Source organism: Polypterus senegalus, chromosome 2, assembly GCF_016835505.1.
Source record: "Polypterus senegalus isolate Bchr_013 chromosome 2, ASM1683550v1, whole genome shotgun sequence".
Lineage (NCBI taxonomy): Eukaryota > Metazoa > Chordata > Cladistia > Polypteriformes > Polypteridae > Polypterus > Polypterus senegalus.
In genome coordinates, this window is record NC_053155.1 from 265,179,314 (window position 1) to 265,203,308 (window position 23,995).

At 39.8% G+C, this 23,995-nt stretch overlaps 1 protein-coding gene across 1 annotated transcript in view; it reads left to right on the forward strand.

Annotated features, from left to right (window-relative positions):
- The first annotated feature begins 15,813 nt into the window (after positions 1 to 15,813).
- The window catches only part of wasf3b (WASP family member 3b), a 151,083-nt gene continuing 142,901 nt past the window's right edge, over positions 15,814 to 23,995 (forward strand). The window contains exon 1 of the mRNA XM_039745485.1: positions 15,814 to 15,888. The gene's annotated coding sequence lies outside the window, so the exon portion shown is untranslated. The remainder of the gene's footprint in view (positions 15,889 to 23,995) is intronic.

Below are 23,995 nucleotides of genomic sequence, written 5' to 3' on the forward strand. Positions count from 1 at the left end.
CCCGTGTTGGTCGCGTGTGTTTTTTTTCTCATCGCATGATGTATTGCGTCTGCGTTTCCCACTTAAAAAAGATGGCCGCACTCCTCTCCACATTTCCATGTACTGAAATCTCAGTGTTTTCCAAACAAAACGTTTTAGTGTCTTAGTCAGGGCAATTTAAAGCTATTTAAAACAAGAAACTAAAAGGACCTTTTCTTCATTTGCTGCCCTGCATTGGCCTTGAGTTTGACTTTTGTTGTTTGATTGCTGAATTCTGAGGGGAAAAAAAAAAAAACCAGGAGTGGTCTCCTCTCGACTTTCTTATATACTCCGATATGGGGATGGATATTTGAGAAATAAACTGCAAGACAAGGATTATATTTTTATTTTATGTACATTAAAGAACCATCAAATGACACCCTCTGCTTTATTTTCGATAGATTGATTGGATATTTATTTGTCCCCAGGGGAAAATTTGGCTTTTTACAGAAGCTCAATAAAAAAATAAAAAATATTATTGTATAATAGCAAACATCAGATCTCTCTCAAATATACACCATTATGACTAAAAATAACGAAAGCTTCTGAAATGGCTGTCCCAGTCCCAGTGACGCATTATGCAGACGTATTGCTGTTGGTGTGAAGGAGCGCCAGTGCTTTTTCTTGACACATTTCCACTAAATGATGTGTTGGCTGAGAGTCCTCAGAGTTATTAGCGTGTCAGAGAGAGAATACACAGCTTTCTTCATAAAGGCACTCGGTTTTGTTTTAATTCTTTCTTTTGCTGCTACCTCCGGTGACCCAGAGTGTGTCCTATAACTGAGCTTGACCTTTTTAATTAATCTTTTGCTTTGTTGGGCCTCTCTTGAATTGAGGTTACCAGCTCAGAACACTAAAGTGTCATGTAATGGATGGACCAGCGTCCCAACTGGTATTGACCGTGGTTCCTTACTGGCCAGGAGGCCATTATAATGGATGCTCAGGGAGGGCTACCTGTATACTGTTTGATATTCCCTCTCCCAGCCAGAAGGCAGGCATGGGGGGGTCACTGAAGCAGCTGGTGCACTAGGACTGGACACCATTAGGCTCATCCAACTGCATAGCTCTGAGTTTACCCCTTAACAGGGATGGCTTGGTGGTATTTCTTTCTTAATAAGGCCACTCAATGACATCTCATGTAGAGATGCTGATCACATGGTGGCAACAGTCACGCTTCTATAGACAGCATGGCTGCCGTCATGATCAAAAATCACACAACACTGCAGAATCACATGAATTCAATGTTATATAAGACATGCAGCTCAGGTGCATTGGCGATCCTAAAAAAATTGTCCCTAGCGTGTGCTTGGTGTGTAGGTGTGGGTGTGTGTGTGCGCCCTGCAGTGGGTTGGCGCCCTGCCCAGGGTTTGTCTCCTGCCCTGCGCCCTGTGTTGGCTGGGATTGGCTCCAGCAGACCCTCGTGACCCTGTAGTTAGGATTTAGCGAGTTGGATAATGGATGGATGGATAAATTAAAATAAATAAAAATCAAAATCACAAAAATTGACAATGAAAAAATGGTCAAATATGATAATAGACACATGCAAAACCCACGTTGTGACTTAAACGGCCACTAGGCTTTGTCCAGGGCTCGGACGTTGACCGCTGTGAGTCTGCTGTGCCTCAGGTTGTTGCTTGTTGTTTTTTTTATTTTGACTTTGTGTCAGCCGTGCATTTCTGGATTTTATGTTTGGTTTTAGATCTGGACATTCATCCTGAGCTATGGGCTCCTTCCTCCCTCACACTGCTGCCCTTCGGACCTGCGCCTCTGCCTTTAACCTTCTGCTTTGTGTCCATGTTCCTGCTGACCAGAGCAAGGATCACCAAGTCAGTCACTCTTCTGCTTTACCCTTCTCCAGTCTTGTCCTTTGACAAGGGGCCACTTTTTAAAAGCATGGCAGCCGTGAAGGCAGACTGGCCCAGTGTTAGCATCGACTTTATGGTGTAGTTACAATCTGCTGCCACCACAAGCCCATCTGGACTCCATTTTTAATGATGTTGCTTTGTGTAGTCTGCTCAAACCGGCCAACCCAATCTACTCTCACTATTATTTTCAGATATGACACACTGTTACAAAAATAACAGCTAAGTAAGAATCCAAATGCACTGGAATGTTCTGCCATGTGTTCATTTTGTAACTTGTTAAGCTGTAACGTATTTTAGTATAATGCCTGATCTTCATTCCGCCTTCTGGGAGTGATTGATTTGTGTTACTCCTGCTAACAATCGAACGTTTCCGTGGGGGTCAGGGGCACACATCACTAATGATAAAATGCATGCTGCTCCGGCCTTTGACCTCGTGCCCCGGCACTGCCGGACTTCCTTACCTTTATTAGTCTTCCCAGCTTTGGCTTCTGCCTCGCCCTTTCCTCTCTTCATGTGGCCTTTATAGCTTTTTCTCTTGACTGTCACAAATCTGTTGGTTTCCTGTTGTGATCTTCAGCTGCTGCACTACTTTTTGAGCTAAGCTGAGATGCCATGTGGCTCACACAAGGAGGAGGCCCTCATAAACAGAACATCTAGACAAGAACAGGCCATTCAGCCCAACACAGCTCGCCAGTCCTAGCCACTAAATTCTTTTAAAATAACACCAAGTCTGGTTATGAAAGTCCTTAAAGTCCTACTGTCTACCACACTACTTGGTAGCTTATTTCAGGTGTCTGTGGTTCTCTGTGTAAAGAAAAACGTCCCAATGTTTGTGTGAAATCTCCCCTTTACAAGTTTCCAACTGGGTTCCTGCTTCTTCCTGTCCTGAATATTAATGCCACTGTTAATATCTTGTCACTCTGTGGGGTGCAGGATGGGTGTAGTTGGTCGCATGTCTAACTGCTGGCTTCAATATTCAACATGATATCTGCCATTAATTTGGAGCTGCATTTTTTGTATCCATAAAACTCCTTAGACCTTCAGAAGAGGAAAAGGAGCTGTGCCATAAAGTTAAGCACGTGGCCTGATTTGTGAAGTGAAGGTTCTGCTATGATGTAGGTGGTGTTTGAAATGCGGCTATCCAAAGCATGTTTAAACCGTGGACCAAAGCGAGCATTTTCATTTTTTTTTTTTGAGGTTTGGTTTTGTTATGTGATGCCGATGAACCTAAAATACTCCTTTTATCATCTCTGAATGCAGAATGCACTGACCGCACAATGTAGTTGAGTGATGAGGTACACTTTTAGTAATAACTTATCCATGATACTCACTCAGGTCCGCCAGTGAGAGCCCTCATTACCTTTCTGACAGATTTGCAGGCAGTGTGGTGTGGTGGTTAAGGCTTTGGACGTCAAACCCTGAGGTTGTGGGTTCAAATCCCGCTACTGAAGCTGTGCGACCATGAGCAGGTCACTTGTCCTGCCTGTGCTCCAATCGGAAAACCAAAAAGAAATGAAACCAATTGTATCCTAAATGTTGTAAGTCTCCTTGAAAAAAGGTGTCAACCAAATAAGTAAATGACAGATCCGAGTGAATAAACTGAATTCCTCCCATGAAGGGACCTCCAATCCACTGCGGCTCGTGATCCAGTGCTGGATTTCAGCATCTTCAGAAAAAAAATGTATCTACAGCGGATTCAGAAAGTGTTCAGACCCCTTCGCTTTCTGTACATTTTATTGTGTTGTAGATTTAATTTGCCGTTTATGCTCATACACTCAATAACTTACAGAAAAAGATGAAGCACTGTGGCAACCCCTAACGGGAGCAGGAGCAGAAGAAGAAGAAGAATCAACACTCGGTAATCCATAGTGACAAAGTGAAAACATGCTTTCAGAAAGGTTTGCAAACTGAATAAAAATCCCAAATCTCTCATTCCTTTAAGTAGAAGTAGAGCTGTGTTCTCTTCTGAACCGCCGCACAGCCATTGTCACGCCTTTCACCCTTTGGTAAGACACCTGTGGCTCCCAAAACTCCACACCACTCAAAGGGGTTATCCTTTATCTGTTGGTTCTTCGCAGCACTCAATACCCATACAAAAGCCCCCATTTTGCCAACATGCCATTCATGTGTTGGTCACAGTTGGGTCCATTCATGAACTGAATTAACAGTGGAGGGTAAATTCCGATTCACTTCCTGGAATTGGAATTAGAATTGCATGAAGCTGAAGGGGAATGGAATTGGAAACAGAATTCCACTTTCTAAGACAATTTGACTTGATTTGCTCAATAGTCTATGGTACGTTAAATATTTTAAATCACAAACATATAAATGAAAGGCAAGACTAATTTATGTTTTATACATTATACATGTTAATTTCAGAAATGTTATAAATAAAAAGCAAAATATGAAACTCGATTGTCTCATATACATGTATCACTCTGCACATTAATGCCCCTAATAATATTTTCTTTTAAACAATGTTTCCCAGAATTCCATGCAAGGTGGATGAGTAGAAATGAAAGTCAATTAGGGCCCAGGCTGAAGGTGTGACTGGAGATTTTCTGTGAGTTTGGAGAGATTTTGATTGACTTTGGATTGCTCAAATTGCATATCAGTATGTAGCCACTCCTGGCCCATCTGCTCCTGTGAAACGTGTTTTCAGTATTACTGGCAACATATTTAGGCCCGAGAGATACAATCTTACTGAGATCAAATTTCGGGACATGATGATTATTTGATGCAATTAAAGTGAATATATGTGAATGATGCAATGAATGAACAAGACTCATTATTTTGTGGTTTGAGACATACAGTATATCATGTGGTAGCATTTATCACATTGAACTGGTAGTCATATGCTGGTATTAACCGTATATTCAGATACTTACGGCCAGTGTCACTCATCATTTATCAGTTGGTAACGTACAATTCTCCATGTTATTTACTTGAATTTTATCAACTACTAGCAAAATACCTGTGCTTCGCAGCGGAGAAGAAGTGTGTTAAAGAAGTTATGAAAAAGAAAAGGAAACATTTTAAAAATAACGTAACATTTGCTTTCTATTCGTTTGCATAAGCACAGTCCTTCAGCAGCAATTATTTAATGTTAGCACAGAACCGGCACTTAAAAGTTTCTGTCGCACTTTTGCTCTCTGTTACAGCAATTTTAATTCTGTTACAAAGTGATCCAAAGTCTCGTTTATACCCCGCGTCTTCTCATTAAACTTGTATCTCGCGAATATCGTATTCGTCGTAGGCATAACAAACGGCAGCGGCAGCGTGTCTATGAACTTAATTTAGTAGCTGCACTTGTGAATATGCTTGTATGCGTCACTCGCTTCATATTGTTTTGCTGCCTTCTCAATTGTGTAATGTGTTTTTTGTTCAGCTCTCTTTGGAGCTCTTCCTTGTTCTCTGCGTACTGTGGAGCTCTCGATAAGCTCTTGTTTCTGGAAGACGCCTTACCCATCGACGATGCCATGAAGTAGAAGCCATGAGGAAATGTGGAAAGTGTGTGAATCCAGGGCCGGATTAAGGTGGGTGCTATTGATGCTGCAGCATTAGGCCCAGATGAAAACAGACAAGAATTTTCCGGAAGCTGAACAGTTTTCCTTTGCTATATTAATCTCAAAATAATTCTTAGAATGAAATTTGGAGTCTGACTTTCAGATGCCTAGACACAGCATTACTTATTATAGTTACTATTGTTTTTTGCACTGTGACATAACTATAACCTTGTTATGTTTATTGTTAACTGAAGATTTTAAGTTAATGCTATCAATTTTACATTAAACAGTTTACTTAGTAATTTAGCTGCGTTTTTTACAATATCTTGGGAATTCTTGCCACTTTATTATTGTTCGGTAAGTGCCACACAGTAAATTTTTCACCTTGAAAGTTAGTTGTACAGTAAAAATCGACAGCTATTTAAATGGTTATCTGTAAAGGTAAAACTAAAAGCCGGCCCGCAGGCCCTAGGATGTTTCATTTTTTCCAAAGATGTGATTTTCATATGACTTTACTTACGCCCCGAGTCTCAGTGATGTAAAAGATATATATACCAAATTTCAAGAAGATTGGATAATATTTAGGGGTTGCACACATTGATCACTTTTATTTCAAACTAGTGAAATTTCTAATATTGAAGTGCTTTGTACTAATGGGCTTCTCATGTATTTCTTTCATCTGTTGCTGGTAATTGAACTTTAAAATGGGAACCAAAAGAGGAATTTGGCTGCTAGAAAAGGTGCCTAGTGGTGAGTTTTTAGGAGCTCGGCTCCCTTCAAAGGAAGAAGTACTTTTACTTTTTATTTACCATCAAAAGGAAATGAAAGAAACACTTTCGGATGCTGCTAAATCTACCAGTACTAAACTACAGGAAGTGTGGAGGAAAGCAAATATCCTTGTTAAGACGGAGGAGAATCTCCATGCTGGTATACAGAAGCTGTACAAAGAATACCAAAATCTGGGTAAAGAGAAATCGAGAAACACGGAAAAAGCAAATGTGAAACGGCAGATTTGGAAAGGTGATCTTGTCGAGTTATTTGACATTTCCCGGCAAAATGTGATGGACATGACTAGCGTATCACAAGAAGATGAAGAATTTCTTAGGTCACAAAGAGAAGATCGTATGAGTTTGTCAATGAGTGGAGTAGACAAGGTTTTCGCCTTGAAAATAAGAACTAAGTGTACAAAAGAAGAAAAAAAAGATTCATATAAGAATAAACATTACAAAGCTATCGCTGAAATCAATAAGACAGTTATACTGGAAGATTCATCTCCATCATCGTCATCAGCACCGAGTAACAAACTGGCCGAGTTTTCGCCTCCAGCAACAAAAAAAACCATTCAAGTCCTAGATTAAAACCTCTTGATCAGACACTCACGTCTACTTGGGATCGAGAACAGCTCTCTATTCGACAAGCAATTACTTCAAAGATTTCCGTATCTCCATCTACCGTTTACCGAGCTCGGGCGATCAATAGAAGTAAAATGGCAAAGAAAATCGAAGAGTCACTCTTTGAAAAGCCATTTGGTCTTGCATTGGGATAGTAAACTGTTGCCCTCAGTTGCCCATGGGAGTGTCAAAACTTTGGAAGATAGAGTTGCAGTTCTAGTGACTGGCAAAGATTTTGAGCATTTGCTTGGCGTACCTGTTGCCCTGAAAGGCACTGGTGAGCAGATGGCTGAAGAAGTTATTCGGGAAGTGGACCAATTAGGACTATGTGACAATATCATCAGTATATCTTTTGATACTACAGCATCTAATACAGGACTGATCCAAGGGGCATGTACCAGAATTGAAAGGGAATTCGGACGAACATTGTTGTGGTTGGCTTGCCGTCATCACACCCATGAACTAATATTGAAAGGAGTGTTTGAGGAGTGTTGTGGCATACCATCAAGTGGTCCTGACATCCAGATTTTTTGGAAGTTCCAAAGTCTGTGGGCTTCACTTGATAAGAAGTCATATACGACAATGCTGGATGAAGAAAGTCCCGTTCAAGGCTTTCTAGAAGAACAACAAGTGAAGATGGTTAACTACATCCAAAATGTCCTAAAAGACGGACGTCATCCAAGAGAGTACTACAAAGAGTTATTACTACTCTCATTCCTGTACCTAGGAGGTTGGTCTAAAAACGACTTCAGTTTCAGGATCCCAGGGGCTCTGCATCAAGCAAGGTGGATGGCAAAGACAATATATGCACTTAAAATTGTCCTCTTCACTAAACAGTTGAATATTCCTCAATGAGAATTGAAAGGAATGAAATGAGTTGCACATTTTGTCAGCCTCATATATGTTCACTTCTGGTACGAGGCAATTGTAAATCAATGGGCTCCAAAGAATGATTTGGATATGCAACAGCTTCTGAGCACTCACCCAGATGCAGACATCAAAAAAGTGCTCTCACAGTTGCTAAGAGACACCTTTGGTATCTGTCAGAAACAAATGTAGGATTGGCTTTTTTGGACGAACATATTACTCAGGCCGAAAAGGAAAATATGACTAAAAATTTTGAAACCAAACCTGCAAAGAAAAAGGAAATGAAACGATTAGAGGGTAAAAACCTAGTTTTTGAAGGAAAAGACCTGAGCCATTTCATCACTAATAAAACAAAGACATTCTTTGAATTGTTTGGGATCCACAACGTGACAGAATACTGCAGTGATTCTCTAAGAAGCCATGTGAACGCTCTTAAGGTGGTCAATGATACCGCAGAAAGAGGAATTGCTCTGATAAAAATGTTTAACGAATCGGTCAGGGACGAACAACAAAAACAATTCTTGTTGAGGGTAGTCAAGCATCACAGAAAAGTCGTCACCAAGCAAACAAAAGAAGGGATTGCATCATTCAAAGTTGATCAATATAACACATGTTTTGCATACTACCTATTTATCTTAGTGTCTAGTTTTAATATTATTTTAAGTTTGTGATTTCTAGTTTTCCCAATTAAAGTAATTAACATTGAAAAAATCGTATTTTTTGCCTACTTTTACAAAACTGATCAAAGTGTGCAACCTCTAAATATACTCAGCAAAAAAAGTAACGTCCTCTGACTTTTAACTGTTTTTACTTTCAGTAAACTTAATGTGTAAATATTTGTATGAACACTAAAAGAGTCAACACCATAAGACATAAACTAAAAATGTTTCACAATGTGTCCCTGAATGAAGGGAGGCTCAAAATCAAAAGTACCAGTCAGTATCTGGTGTGGCCACCAGCTGCTTGAAGTACTGCAGTGCATCTCCTCCTCATGGACTGGACCAGATTTGTCAGTTCTTGCTGTGAGATGTTACCCCACTCTTCCAGCAAGGCACCTGCAAGTTCCTGGACATTTCTGGGGAATGGCCCTAGCCCTCACCCTGTGATCCAACAGGTCCCAGACGTGCTCAATGGGATTGAGATCCGGGCTCTTCCACTGTGAGGATGATCAGCTGTCCTTCCTGTCTCCGTGTAGCGCTGTCTTAGGCGTCTCACAGTCCGGACATGGCAGTTTATTGCCCTAGCCACATCAGCAGTCCTCATGCCTACCTGCAGCATGCCTAATGCACGTTCACGCAGATGAGCAGGGACCCTGGGCATCTTTCTTTGGGTTTTTTCACAGTCAGTAGACAAGTCTCTTTAGTGTCCTGCGTTTTTAGAACTGTGACCTTAAATGCCTACTTTCTGTAAGCTGTTAAGGTCTTAACGACCATTCCACAGGTGCGTGTTAATTAATTGATTATGGTTAATTGAACATGCATGGAAAACATTGTTTAAACCCTTTACAATGAAGATCTGTAAAGTTATTTGGATTTTTAAAACATTATTGTTGAAATACACAGTCCTGGAAAAAGGGACGTTTTTTTTTTGCTGAGTATATTATCCAATCTTCTTGAAATCTGGCATATATATCTTTTATATCACTGAGACTCGGGGCATAAGAAAAGCCTGCAAAAATGTTACATTTTATTTTTTGCCTTAGAAAATGAAACATCCTAGCGGGCCCAGCATGGATGTTTAGTATTTTTAAAATCCTTGACAGGATTCTGGTCTATTATGAAATTTAAATCGTGGACAAATTTTTACCCTCAAGAGCCTGAACTGAGTCAATTTAACCCAATGTCTCTGCAAATTCATTTTTTCTTACTCTGTTTCGTAAGAGAATTGCAAAATTTTGTGTATTTCATTGTTAGGTGTTCTGCATTAAGTGCACTTTTCAGACAATTGCTATTGAATGTTGATGTTACATAGTTTGATGTTAATCTCGATTTGTTACGATACTATGTCGTTATTATTATTTCTGTTCAATAAAGGCTGGCTGGATGTGTCGCAAGCAATTAAGGCTCCTTGGTCGGTCTGAGTGCGCATGTACGGTGGGTGTCGAATGCAAATGCACCAATGGCGAGAAAAAATAGGCCTTTTTTGTGCTGCAGCATCAATTTCATCTTAATCCGGACCTGTGTAAATCCAGTGCAAAAGGAGGCAGTAGGTCAGTGTGTTGCAATACAGGATAAAGAAAGTATATTACCTATGATCTTATACATTGACTATGCTTGATCTTTATGTTTTCTTTATGTTTTCCTATTGACCATGTACAGTATCTTGGTATTTCTTCAAAAGGTCATTCATGTTTGTTTTACATGTAACTAGCTGTTTATATTTGCAGAATGACTTAAGAGGCGACCCTGTTGTTACTGCTAGCTGTTCCATCCGTCATCCACACTGCCTCTCCATCAAAGTCTCTGCTCTCTCAATTCAAGAATTTGTTCTTTTTGGATTCCAGAATTGTGGTAACTCCTTGGTGGGTTGTAACCCTGAATGCTGCCATGTCTGACCAATTCTTGGAAGTTCAACATGGACAGCTTGTAGTGCTTAAATTATGAAGAAAAGGGGTTAAACAACAACCCTTTGATTATCCTTTGTGTTGCACTGCATTTCCACTCCCGATTAAGCCTCACCCGAAAACACTGCTGCAAAAGCACATGATACACTTATTTATATTACAGCAGAGAAGATCCGCATGTGGCATTGCCTGGGCAAGTAAAGTTAATCTAATTTTGTCTGCTAGTCTGGCTTCTGTCTCTTCAGATGTTTCACTTGCTCTGAGCCAGCAGGAGGCACTGATGTGCAAACTGTAGCACTCAGGAAAAAGAACATTACTGGGACCCCCAGGGTCTAAATGTTGGCTTCCAAATTAATGGATCTTGTCTGCAGCTATGACTTATCTGGTCCAGATGGGCCAAAGGGTGTAAGATTGTATAGGGGACAGACACACAGGCACAGACAGACAGACAGACATTGTGAAATATGTATAGATTCAGTGTCAAACACAGTCACTGTAAGCTCCAAGCAGTTATTAAATTCCTGCCATGAAATGTGCAAACAAACTGAGTTAGATGTGGGTTTGATTTTTACTCTTTATATTTTAGTAAAAAAAAAAAACCAAACTAATCCAATCACATCATAGTTATTTTAGGTGTAGGTGCTGTTGCATGGTCAGTCGTTTTCCATTGAGGAGGGTCCCGGTGGGCTGTTTTCCATCAGCAGAAATGATTATTTGCTCTTTCAGCGCTGAACAAGAGGTGGGCAAAAAAGGTTCAGCATGGGATTGACCTTAAGATGGTACTGACTACAAATGCATGTGCTGTCATGGCGTATAATAATATATGGTGCTTTGTCCCTTTTGATGACTTGAATACATTTTCATCTCTGTGTTTCACTGGATAGAGAAGATGCGAAAACCAAGTAAGGATGTTTTTTATTTAGAACTTGGACACTGAGGAGCACTCGATAAGCTCTTGTTTCTGGAAGACAGTTTACCCATCGATGATGCCTCTGAGCAGAAACAATGAGGAAGTGTGGAAATCCAGTACAGCGTGAGAAGGAATGGAGGCAGATGAAGGAAGTGAGGAACAGAACACACAAAATCAGCACATCATTTTTGGGAAACCCTCCAATTTCAGTACTTGTGCAGTAAACATAAACTGCTTTGGCATAGTTTTTTTTTACCACAAAATGTTCAATATGGAAGACATGTTTGCTGGTTTAAAATTGAAAAAAAAAACAACCAAAAAATAAATGACATATTCTATAAGGCAGAACAGCAGACAGAAAGCATTGGAAGATAGAGAAAGACTTTAGAACTGGACCCGTCCCGGGTGAATGGCTGAAACCGGTGATGACACATACGACACCCCAGATCATCTTCTGTTTTCACAACCTCTCCTCTTGTACTAAATACAGAAGGTATCGGCCGTAAAGTTCACTTCACTCATTGCTTTACACTCAAAGCCTCAAGCAAATCATGAAGACACAAATAGAGGCTTATCAGAAACACATTTCGAGGAAGTACCTTTTATGTACGGATTATTAATGCATGGAATAAATTGACAAAGCATGTTGAGAATGGTGACACCCTGGGGCCTTTAAATCTTCACTCACTTCTTCTCTAGAGTGATTTATTCTACATGCTGCTTGCTCTGCAGTAGCTTGGGTCAGCCAATAACAAATCTGTTTAGATGGACCCTGAATTGGATCTGGTGGGTTTAGAAATGCTGTGCTCTTCTCTTTTCATATTACACTAGGTGCAGGTTGTGTGAACTTTGGGGCAGTGGAGTTCAAAAAAATTGTGACAGTTGATATCACACCAGCAGAATTCTTTAACTCTGCACATTAGTGCACTGTTGTGGAGAAAAGGGAGTAAGAGATCAGAACCAGGTGGCTGTTCAGTGTGTTGAATATAATGACTTGTGGAAGAAACTGTACCCCTCCTGGCAAGGGCAACGTTATCATGGAGGCCAGGATGTTCAACAAAGTGTGAAATAGAAAAGTAAGCCTGCCTTAACCCTACAAGGTGCATCTGTAAAACAAGCAATGTGGATTTGTGTGCTTATTACCATCATCTCCTCCGCAAATGACTACATAGCCAAAAAATCTTCAGAGAATAAACAACTATCCCGGAGTCTCCAAAGACAACTGAGACTTCGCTGAACAAAAGAGAGCGGACATCCACATTAACGAACAGGCAGTGTTGTGCCGCTACACAAGCTTGTGTGAGTGAGATGACCCACAGGCCTGTAAGACTTTTAGTCAAGTCAAACTTTATTTAAAAAGCACGTTTACAACAGCTGAAACTGAACTAAAGTTCTGTACAAGAAAGGCAGTAGTATATATATATATATACAGTACAGTATATACACATCACAGAACTGCAAACATAACCAACCAATACATAAAAGAGAAATTCACACACCCATGCATACATATTTATAATCATGAATGTACATGAGTCAACATATACAAACATATTGTCAACCTCTTGCAGGGTCAGATGCCAGCAAGAAGAGATAAGACTTTAATGATGACTTACAAAATGGCCACTGTTGGAATAGTCCTAATATAATAAGGCAAGCTATTCCAAAGAAAAGGAGCAGCCACCACTAACGTCCAGTCCCCGTGGATTCATTCAATGCCTCGGTTATGTTCCACGTGTTTTATTGGCACTCCCCTAGAGAATGGGGCCACCTGCTGGTTAGCGCGCCTAAAAATCTGGAGAGTCTCCCTCAGTTACTGTGGGGTTCATTGTTAATGTGCTCCGGAGTTGGTGAGTTCTTGTGTTTCTCTGTGCTTTGTACCTTTTTCATTCTGGATTTCTCGACCGTCTTCTCTGCTTCTTTGAGTATTTTCTGGATTTCATTTTGGGACTGGGCTTGTTTTGGATTGTCATATTGTTTAGGCAACCCCTCTTTGACTTTGTGCTTCATTTAACTTTATTCTTGTTACTGAACGATTTTGAACAACTAATATTTTATTTATAAAGGTTCTGTATGAACCCTATTACTAACTGGCTTTTGACAATTTTGCCCCTCTAGTGGACATTGCTGGAAATGCTTTTTGGAACTTAGCTGCTTTGGAACTCCTAGTTCAGGACAGCAGCCTTGTGTTATAATCATTTAAAAAAACTTTTTTCTCCACATCAAACAACATTCAATAACAGAATGACAAGGTGAAAATACCAAAAACCAAGTCTGATCCAAGTAGAAATGAAAATAGACAAAATTCTATACTTGGGTAAAGCAGAAATATTCTCAGAACATATTTCTACTTAGGTACTATACAAAACTATAACAGTTGTAAGCAATAGGGTAGCAAGAATGGAGGAGAGTCAATAGCAACTCATGACACACAGGTCCATATTTTTGTGGAAATTACCAAAAAAGAATGCACAATTAACAATTAATGACCACATAACTGTAAACAGTGTCCAGTAGGTATGTTTGCACATCCATTTTATGGTGAGATTTAGCTATTGATCAGCTGGCAGTCTAGTGGGTATGCAAATTTGGTATGTGCTAACTACCAACAAGTGTAACTTTTCAGGTTCTGTGTTGTTTGCATGCAGGTTTTTGTAATAAAACTAGACCTTTTTAAAGTACAAGTCGATATGTTTTTTTAATATGGTGAGCTAATTTATGCATTTATAAAAAAAAAACACCTGCCAGACTCCAAAGAGTTATCATGATCTTGAAACTGGTGTGTTAACACTCATCCAGCGCCAGCTGTATACTGGCTGCCTCCAGAGTATCAGGTAAGAACGAGCCATTCAAGTCAAGTTTATTGTCATGTGTGGATCATACAATTAAATTCTTACTTAAACACACAATAAAGAAGTAAGTAAAAAGTGTACATAGCATGCAACATATATAAACATACTGATTTTTGTATAAATTACCACTCCGAGATTTTACATTGGGTGGGTAGAAACTCTCCTTGAATCTACTCCAATGGTCCAATCCAATGGTCCTGTTCCCTTTGCCAGAGGAGAAGAGCTGCAGTGATCCATCATTATGTTCCTGAACATCACAATGGGCTTCCTGTTAATTTTTCTTGCTCAGTATTCCTCTTGGTGTTCTAACTTCTCACATGCCCATGCATATTATATACCCACTGTGAAGTGCTAGATTAACCTGAACTGTTCAGGACAACCATGCGCCTGGACAATAGTAGCTCTGAGCTTGTGACTCTGTTTAGCAGAAAATTATCTATCTATCTATCTATCTATCTATCTATCTATCTATCTATCTATCTATCTATCTATCTATCTATCTATCTATCCATCCATCCATCCATCCATCCATCCATCCATCCACCCTGAGCCTTCCTTTCTATTTTGTATTCTGAGGGATCAGAAGAGTACATTGGTGATGTTGTGTGCAAAGCAGATGATAATACTGCTGCTAATACTGGAGTAGATAAACATCCATTGCAGGGAATACTTGAGTACAACCATACTAGCATAAATTCAGCTGTTACCTTTGTGATTGTTGCATGTAGGAGGAATGCCTGAGACACACATAAGGAGAACATGCAAACTTCACAAAAGGCAGGGAACAGATCAGCAATCAACCCCAGTTCACTGTAGCTGTGAAGCAGCAGGGCCAACTATTGTGTCCCTTTGCCATCTAGCTGGAAAAAATCTGCTTAATCCAATGTTAGAAATAACCTAGACAGGATCAGTGCAAAGTATGAACCAGTGGAGAATCACAGTCATGCGTACACCCACACTTCTTTGAGAAGAACAGAATCACTCAACAGCACCCTGGAGAAAACTCCTGGAAACGTGGTGGACGTGTAAACTTCACACTAACACCGACTGCAGTCGAACTTAAATCCCGTACCTGAGAGATCGCATAATATGAATTTCAGAACTAAATGCTTTCCAACTTCCCCTGACCTCTCATCGGCTGCCCACCACCAAAGCCCCCACCTTCTTCGCAGGGTGGTACAGTGCCTTTCTATCACAGATCTTGCTTGCGGTACTCCCCATCCTCCATGATGAGCCATTCATTAAAGTACACAATAAGGCTGGACACCTGCAGCATTTACAGCAGAAGCTCTGCCGTCACTTTACTAAGCAGTATTTCACAATAAAAGTTTCGGAATTATTGCACTCGAACTGACAATAACGTCAGCCCTCGAATTATTTTTGAAAGATTTACACCAGGGATAAGTATTTATTCCATTGTACCCAAAATCCCTCGTTCAAAAATCGACGCATGCAACAGCCAAACAACAAGTTGTGTTCTCCGACGGAGACGCGGCTGAATGCACAGTTGTCGGCTGAAGTCTCATGAAGAGTTCATTTCGTCACGCGGCGAAGCCCTTTTAACCCACAAAGCAGCATCCGAGACGCTGGTCGTCGGCCTGGGTAACCAATAAACCGCCAGTGATTAGCAGACGAGCGCAAGAATAATACAGAAGGGGCGGGAATGGAAAGCGCTTGTCAATCACATATTTGTCCCGCCTCCTGGGTCGCTCCTTTGGACAGCAGAGCCGTCACTCTCCACTGATACCTGTCTGTCTCTGGTTTCAATTGGCTCGCCGCTGCGCTCGTCACGGAATAGCGCACCTCCCCCACCAGCGGATTGTTTCGTGTTGGACTGGTGATGGAGACCGGAGGATAAAAATCAAAGCGGAGAGGAACGGAGGAGACTTGATATTAAACGCGTTGTGAAAAACAAGGTGAGGAGTAAATTCAGGGCGCGGGTGCGTTCGCATCATCTTTCTCTTGCTCTCGTCTTATTATCATTATTGTTATTATTATTTATTTATTTTCCCTTTATGGGCTTAGTGAAGAGCCGTGCCTGTTGGGCTTTGGCAATACGAGTCATGTGGCTCGTCCGGGTTTCTCGAAGCGCTCCTTATAATTAACTTCGCATAGATCCGTTATTTAGTCTTGAAGCTGTCAAACTCCGTTTTTCTTCGGCGTATGTTTCTTTCAGACAATATCATTTAGAGGATATAACCTCGTTCGTGCATCTTCGGTTTATTTTTTTAGTTACTTTTTTGTTGGGGGTCAGCGGCAGCGGGGTGTTGCTTCATTTATTATTCAGTCAGCTTTACCGTCGATATTATCAATAGCCGGAGAGGGGGGTTGGCGTCCGTATTAGTTAATGTTAACGGGAATTTCACCCCACAATAGTGATCTGTTTTGCGCCCCCTTTGCGGCTGGTGTATTATTCTGTAAAAAGAAAACAAACTCCCAGATTTACTGTTATGCTTGCTTAGGAGATTCCCTTTCCGCTGTTTCCCTGAAGATTCAATTGCGTGTGAGTGAAAGTAACTTGGAAAGCACTGCAGCAGTGAGCCTTCAGCGTCGACACTTTACCTTCCACTTCAACAGCGTCAAGTGTCCGCTGGGTTATTGTGCGCCCGCTTGGGCTCAGCATTGCTTATTGCGAAAACACAGCGTTGCGATTTTCACACGCCGCCCTCTCCTCCTATCCCACCCCTTCGTTTCACAGGCATTGCTTTACTTTCACACAGCTCAGTTTTCCTACTTTTTAAAAATCTTTTATTTGTAACATGAACACTAAATTAACATTTACCTGCAATACTCGGTTGTTTCCATTTTGTTGGAGGATAATCAGTGATTTTCAATCACAAAAAAAATTCACATTTCAAACCAGAAATCTAAGTTTGAATTTACAGTAAATCTGCAGCCCCTAAAATCATCTGGTACATTTACTACTTTGGCTGACATCTTTATCCAAAGCAACTTACAACAACTGAGAGATGATTGTTTGCATTTCTTTTGTGTTTTCATTTGGAACACAGGCAGGTGAAGTGACATGCTCATGGTCACACAATGTCAGTTGCAGGATTTGAAGCCACAACTAAGGGTCTGAAGTCCAAAGATTTACAACACACTGCTTGCAGGTACATCCAGTAGGTGGGATGAATCATATATATATAACAAAGTTTTATAGTGTAGTCTTTGGAATCTAACAGACAAGATTTGGATTGGCTTTTACAGAGTCACAGAAAAAATTATTTTATTTAGCAGTTTTTAAAGCGTTTTTATTGATTGGAGGTAATAAAACAATGTTTAGAAAACACAGACACAGAACTTTATTAAGCAATGATGGCTTCCATCAGTTTATGACCAGAACCAGCATACCACTCCAGTTTTGCTCAATGGTCATTTGAATAGCCTGCATATAATGACCATTCATTCCTGCATTAACTACCGCTACTGCCAGAACAAAGCTGACCCCGTGACCAGGGGATTGTAAGTCAATTTCAATTAAAAACTGAGTGAAGTCAGCAACCACAGCATCAACCATTAGGGGGGATGGCAGGAGGAAGCACTGGGTCAATCAAATCAATTAGACGCTTGGTGTGTGAAACAGAGGTGATGATTAATTTTTTTTTTTAATTTGCAGAAGAGTTCTTTTTAAAGATATATTTGTTTACACCTAGAAGGCCAATCATAGAGATGCACACTCTGCTTTTTCTACAATGGAAAATTTTTTTTCACCAAAAAAAAATCAACCATCTTTCAAATTAAATTTGTGCTAAGCCTCAATTTTAAATGGATGAAGTGGCATAATAAACATGTTTTAGATAAAGATGTGGAAAATCTAATTTTTTTTTGCAGACAGGATTAATTTCTCTTTTATATTCATTCATTCGTCTTTCATCCCTGCTATATCCTGATTGGGGTTGCGGGAAAACTGGAGCCTAACCCAGCTAGCTTAGGACGCAAGGCAGGAACAATGCTTGGACAGTTGGGCCAGTCCATCACAGGGTGAAAACACACACACATACACTGGGGCCAGGTTAGCATCACCACTCCTCCTAACCTCTTTGGACTATGGGTACTTTCTCAGTATTTCATTTTTGAATGGTGTACCATGAAAGACACTGTGTTAAATAAACTGCTTCCAACATAACCTTGAAGTTAACTTGTACTGCATGTATTTGAATACATTCTTCTATACAGTATCATGTTAGCATGTTGGTTGGACATACAAGCAAGATTTTCACTGTAGTTGTACACGTGATGATGCTAATACTGCTGCTGCTGCTGCCTTTTGAAGGAGTAGTGTTTTGATTTACATTTATTATCCATGTTTGGCTGTTTACCCAATCTGCATCAAATAATTTGTGTATTGATTACCATCATGGGAATTTTTGTGAATATAGGTTAGAACAGAAATGCATCCAGCTTGTTAGTATATTTTGGATAGCAATCATTTGTAAACAATTCTTTTCCATGCCTTCCTGTTTAATTTTGCCTTTTTTTCTTTTCCTCTCATCCTTCCACAAGTTGAGTGTTGTTTATTTTCCTCCACATAAACCTACTTCATGTGTAAAGTATAATTTGTATGACAGCATGCTATTTCTAGGATTCCTTCAATGGAACTGATGTTTTTCATGCCTGTTACTGGTTCCGTTTATATACACTTGTCTGTTTTTGCTGCTAATTATTACTTCATGTATTGTGTTTATTTCTGTAGCAGCATGTCAGTCCCCTGTCTTCTTTCTCATGTCATGTTCAGGAATATGTGCCAAATTTAAGCACCTTATTTGTAATTCTCAGTTTCAAGCCTTAAAAATTTGTACCCATGACCTCTCCCTTTGTCTCCAATTCCATCTTCAGTTGTCTATATCTGTAGAGACCCTGTGCTCTGGCACACCCTGGTACCTGACCCTGAGAGCCAATCTTTATGGATTTAGCCTGATGCCTTTTTATTATTATTTGTAATTTGGCTGATGCCTTTATCCAGGGCAACTTATAATATTTGAGAGGCACTTTTTTTTTTTACATTTTTTTTTGTTTTCCCAGTTGGAGCACAGGCAGGTGAAGTGACTTACTTAAGGCCACACAGTGGCAGCAGCAGGTGGCTCTGAACCCACAACCACAGGGTTTGAAGTCATATGCCACACTGCCTGCTTTAGATTTCAGTCTTTCTCTTGGACATCTTGTCTAGAATTTCTGATGCTGTATATGTACTTATATAGTCATGCAGTGTTATTCAGCTGTGAGAGTCTCATATTGATGACTAAGATTTTGTTAGAATTAGTCACATTTCAGTCATGCAACTTAATTTAGTTATGCTGGCGTAAAATTGAATGCATCCATTTAAATTCATTTTTAGTTCTTGAAAACAGTTACTCTTCTTTTCTGTAAGACCAGTCAGATAGTTTATAAGAAAATGTTTTAGTGTTAAAATATGACAGTATACAAGGCAATCCATAGCAGAGAGCAAACAAGCCCACAGTTCCTGCTCTCTAGTTAATGCTACAGTTTAATTTCAGATGGTGAGTGGGTTTGGATAGCCAACTGTGGTAGGTCAGCTGATCTTTGACCATGATCACCTGGAGATTTGCCCTCATCAACTAGAGATTGTATTCCGAATATTAGAGTTTAGTAGCATGGTACTGTGCATATTTGTTTAGATACAGTATATTTATATTTGTATTGTTTATATGTAGGGTGGGCAAAAGTAGGTGGACATGCATAATTTTTACAATAGCTTTATTAACTCAGTAGCTTTATTAACTTTATTGACTCAAAAGAGTATAATTTATTATGTGCAATAAATAAATAATACAGGAATAAGCTCTGTGTTTCATGTACTCACAACTGTAAACCTACTTTTGCCCACCTCTGTATATATATATAATTACAAAAGTTGCAGCACAAAATACAAATTGCGTATGCAACAATTTGCAGATGAGCTTTTCAGATGAACTAATTCAAAATGGCCAACCTTCCAATCATATGAGATCTGGACAGGAAGGATGTGGTCCAGGAGGGCAGACAATGGAAGTGACGTCAGTGGAGGAATTGCCTTCAGTCTTCCATTCTGCAGAGGGAGGAGGAGAGAAGGCTTTAGAACACAGCGTCAACCCCTGGTTTGATGGGTAATTATCATCATCCAAGCCCTTAATATGCCTCCCATGTGCATGAGTGTGACATATATATATGAATATTTATGTCTATAGTAAATCTCTCTATTATAATAAAAAAGTCCTGGGACAAGACATGACTTTTTCAGAGAGATACTTTCACATCCCACGAGATGAAACTTGTGCCAAGAGATTTAACCATGTCCAGAGCCGGAAATAAAAAACAAAGAGTAGATGACAAAGTAGAACATCGTAAAGAATTCAAAAACGTTGGCGCGATACACATGCAGAGCAGGTTAGAGATAATGAAAGTACTAAAATTCAAAAGTCTCAAAAAATTGATAGTGAAGATTGCATTAACGCAAACAAGCAGAAATTATTACTTGGTGAAATAACGGAACAGCGAAAAGAGATCGAATATATTGTTCGGATTTAAACTTTAAGTCAGAGACTTGTAAATCGTCTAATTTATGGTGCCATCAGGGAAAAGTAGTGTTTCTTCCCAATGAAGAGGCATATCCGTGAGAATTAAAAGATTTGTTGTTGGGTGAAAGGGTAAAAGCGCAGGGCTTTGTTTGGCAAGTGAAGCGAGCAGGGGGCAAAGCCCCTTAGTGTGTGTGTGTGTGTGTATATTATATATATATATATATATATATATATATATATATATATATATATATATATATACTGTACAAACAAATTCCTAGTTTTATAATATTAGGGACACTTTTTATTGACATAAACAATAACGCCTGGAGTGATTAAGTAGAGTTCTTCTCAACCTCACTGCTGGAAGTGACTCTCCGGGCTCCTTTTATTCTGATTCTAACTAGAAGCGAATGTCCAATCTGTCTGGTTGACTTTATTGGGCTGTGATCCTTCCCAGAAACTTCTAGTGTCCTTCTGGGTTACATCTGCCTTGTAGTGCTTATGGTCCTCCATAGAAATGATAGACAAGCACCTCCTAAGGCATCTGGAGTTTCTCATCTTTTCCCTTACAATCTTTACTATGTGTCCAGCTCTTGTTTCACATGGATGCAGGGTGAGTTGTGACACTTTCACACTACCAAGCTGTAACTGGGACTGAATGTGTCATGAGGCTATGCACTGGGAGAAGGCATCTGTACTTCCTTAAAGATGTCCCTGACTGTACTTGGCTCTGTAGTGATGCAGCTGCAAAGTCAGAAACCAGTGAGTAACTCTGGGGTTGATTTCCCATTTTTGGGTCATTTACTTCAGTGTATCGTAATCTTTCAACAAAGTGAACTCTTGACGCAACGGATAATATCTATCATGAATCACTGCTAAGTTCATAGCCATGGTTTATTTTTCCATTGTGATGATACCTAAGGTCCTTTAAAGTATAATGATATTTTTTCAAGTCAGAGTTATTTCTTCTCAATAATGGTATGTATTAATTTACCACATGAAGTTTTATTTTCAGGTGAAACATTTTTTTACATTTTAAAAAATATCTAACCTGCTCTTTTGATTCATAATGGAGGAAGAGGAAACTGGGATCCAACATGAAAACAAAAGGCTTTAAACGTACTGAATATGTTCACTTTGAAGCTGCAAAGATTTTGATTTAAGACGGTGTGCTTTCTGTCTTTCTGAGACACACTTCTGACAACAAAAGTAAGCCGTAAATAATAAACTTATCACAGATTCTTGATACAATTTCCTTCAGGTAAGGATACATTTTTTGCACACAGTAGTCATTGTGGGTGGAGCTTTAACCCCACACCCTTACTTCACCAAATTTCAGAAGCTTTAGCTGCAAATCAAGCTAGTTGTGTCTGTGCATTTCTGTTTATTTATCGGTTATGTTCTGCCCTGCTAGACAAATGCTTGCTTAAATCATGTTTTTTTTCATAAACCTTTTTCCTATTGCATTCTGTGTTATTATTTTAGTTAGCTCACAGAGTGAGAAATATGCCAAATGGCACGAAGTGTTGAAGAGTGCACATACAAGTTTCATTGTGCACTTAAATCTGAACTGAACTGTTTACACTACATTCAGTGCTTTAGACTTAGACGTTTGAAAGAACAAAGCTATCCTCATGTTGTTACCTGTCAGGGTAAATTCACAAGGCTAATCTACACTAAGCATTGCCTCACATGGTGTGTTGTGCACACACACACAATAAAAAATAAGTGAGAAAATGAATGTGCAATAGAGTCAAACCGTGATGACACAGATTGAGGCACCGTAAACAAATTATCACATTTTATAGTGCATTCTGAATTGCTCTTTTGAAGGATAATCTATAAATATAAAAGGCAAAGCCCTCACTGACTCACTCACTGACTCACTGACTCATCACTAATTCTCCAACTTCCCGTGTAGGTAGAAGGCTGAAATTTGGCAGGCTCATTCCTTAGAGCTTACTTACAAAAGTTGGGCAGGTTTCATTTCGAAATTCTACGCGTAATGGTCATAACTGGAACCTATTTTTCTCCATATACTGTAATGGACGTTAGCTCGACGGCCGTGGGGGGCGGAGCTGCGTGTGACATCATCACGCCTCCCACATAATCACGTGAACTGACTTTAACCACAGTACGGAGAAAAGAAGGAAGAGCTCCCAACAATAAAACAGCGGAGAACCCGTGGATTAAATAAAAAGGCTGCTTAGTTGGTGAAGCAAGGTAAAACGACGGCCTTATATGGCGTTTGTTTATAAAACAGTGGAGAAGCTGTGTAAAGGCTGCTTCACCAAAAACAGCGGAGCGCCTTATATGGGCAGGCAGTCAACCAAACAAGAGAATCAATAAATAACTATTATCGTAATAAAGGAACAAAAAAATAGTAGAGAACCCGCAAATTAAATAAAGGAGATGGGTACTTAAACAGTAAACTAAGTCTAAAATAGCTACACAATAACTATAACAATCGTAATAAACGAACAATAAAACAGTAGAGAACCGCAAAGCAAGGACAAAGGACGGACTTCAACCAATCAGATTTTGAGTTGGTGTCAGTACGGCCCTTTAGCAGGTGTACGGCAACGTCACCATATTCAGACCCATTGATTGGATAGAAGCCGATATGAGGAAGTCTACGATGCCATTGAATGCACCATAAACGCTCCGAGTGAAAGATCGTCATGAGCACTACGGACAACTCCATGCCAAGATTCTGGACAATATTTGCCAGACACAGACCACATTTCAAGGCCATGAAAACCTGATGTTTGTCACGCTCCTCGAGCCCCAAAACTTTCGGGAATACAAGAAAAATTTCACGCATGTTACACTTTAACACTACAGCCACGGAGCGCTTTTGGATCTGTCTCTGCTAAAAACGGAACTGACTGTAATGTATGCTATGGATGATTTTCCAGGAAAATCTCCCACTGATCTCCTTGACTTCCTTCATCAGAAAAATCTGAATGAGAGCATGGGGTGGCTGTTCACATTGGTATATTTGGCGGTGATCATTCCTGTGTACATTCCTAAAGCAAATTCAAACTTCGCCTTTCACCATTAGCTTTGATGGGGATAGAAAGTGAGGTTTTGATGGAACTGAAGCGCTCTGATAATAGCGCGACAGAGTAATTGAATTGTTTTTGAGGAAAGAAAGGACAATGGATTATGTTTACAAATAATCAGAATTTTTGGTGCGCAAAATGTTGCGATTTTCCTAAATGATATTGCACGTTTATGAGTTATTATTGCTGTTTTTTATGTGTGTTGCGGCTGTGGCTGTAGTAGAAATTAAGTTGTTCATCCCTGGTTTGTCTATAAAATAAAGGCATTTATTGTGGCTACATAGAGTATATATATATATATATATCCCGATCTACTTACTGTCAAATAAACGAAACACACGCAGTGGTGCAACACGAGAGGCTTCGCCTCTAACGCTGACATCCGAGGTTCGATTACCGAGACGAGGTGCAGTGAGTGTGTACATCTGATGAGCCCA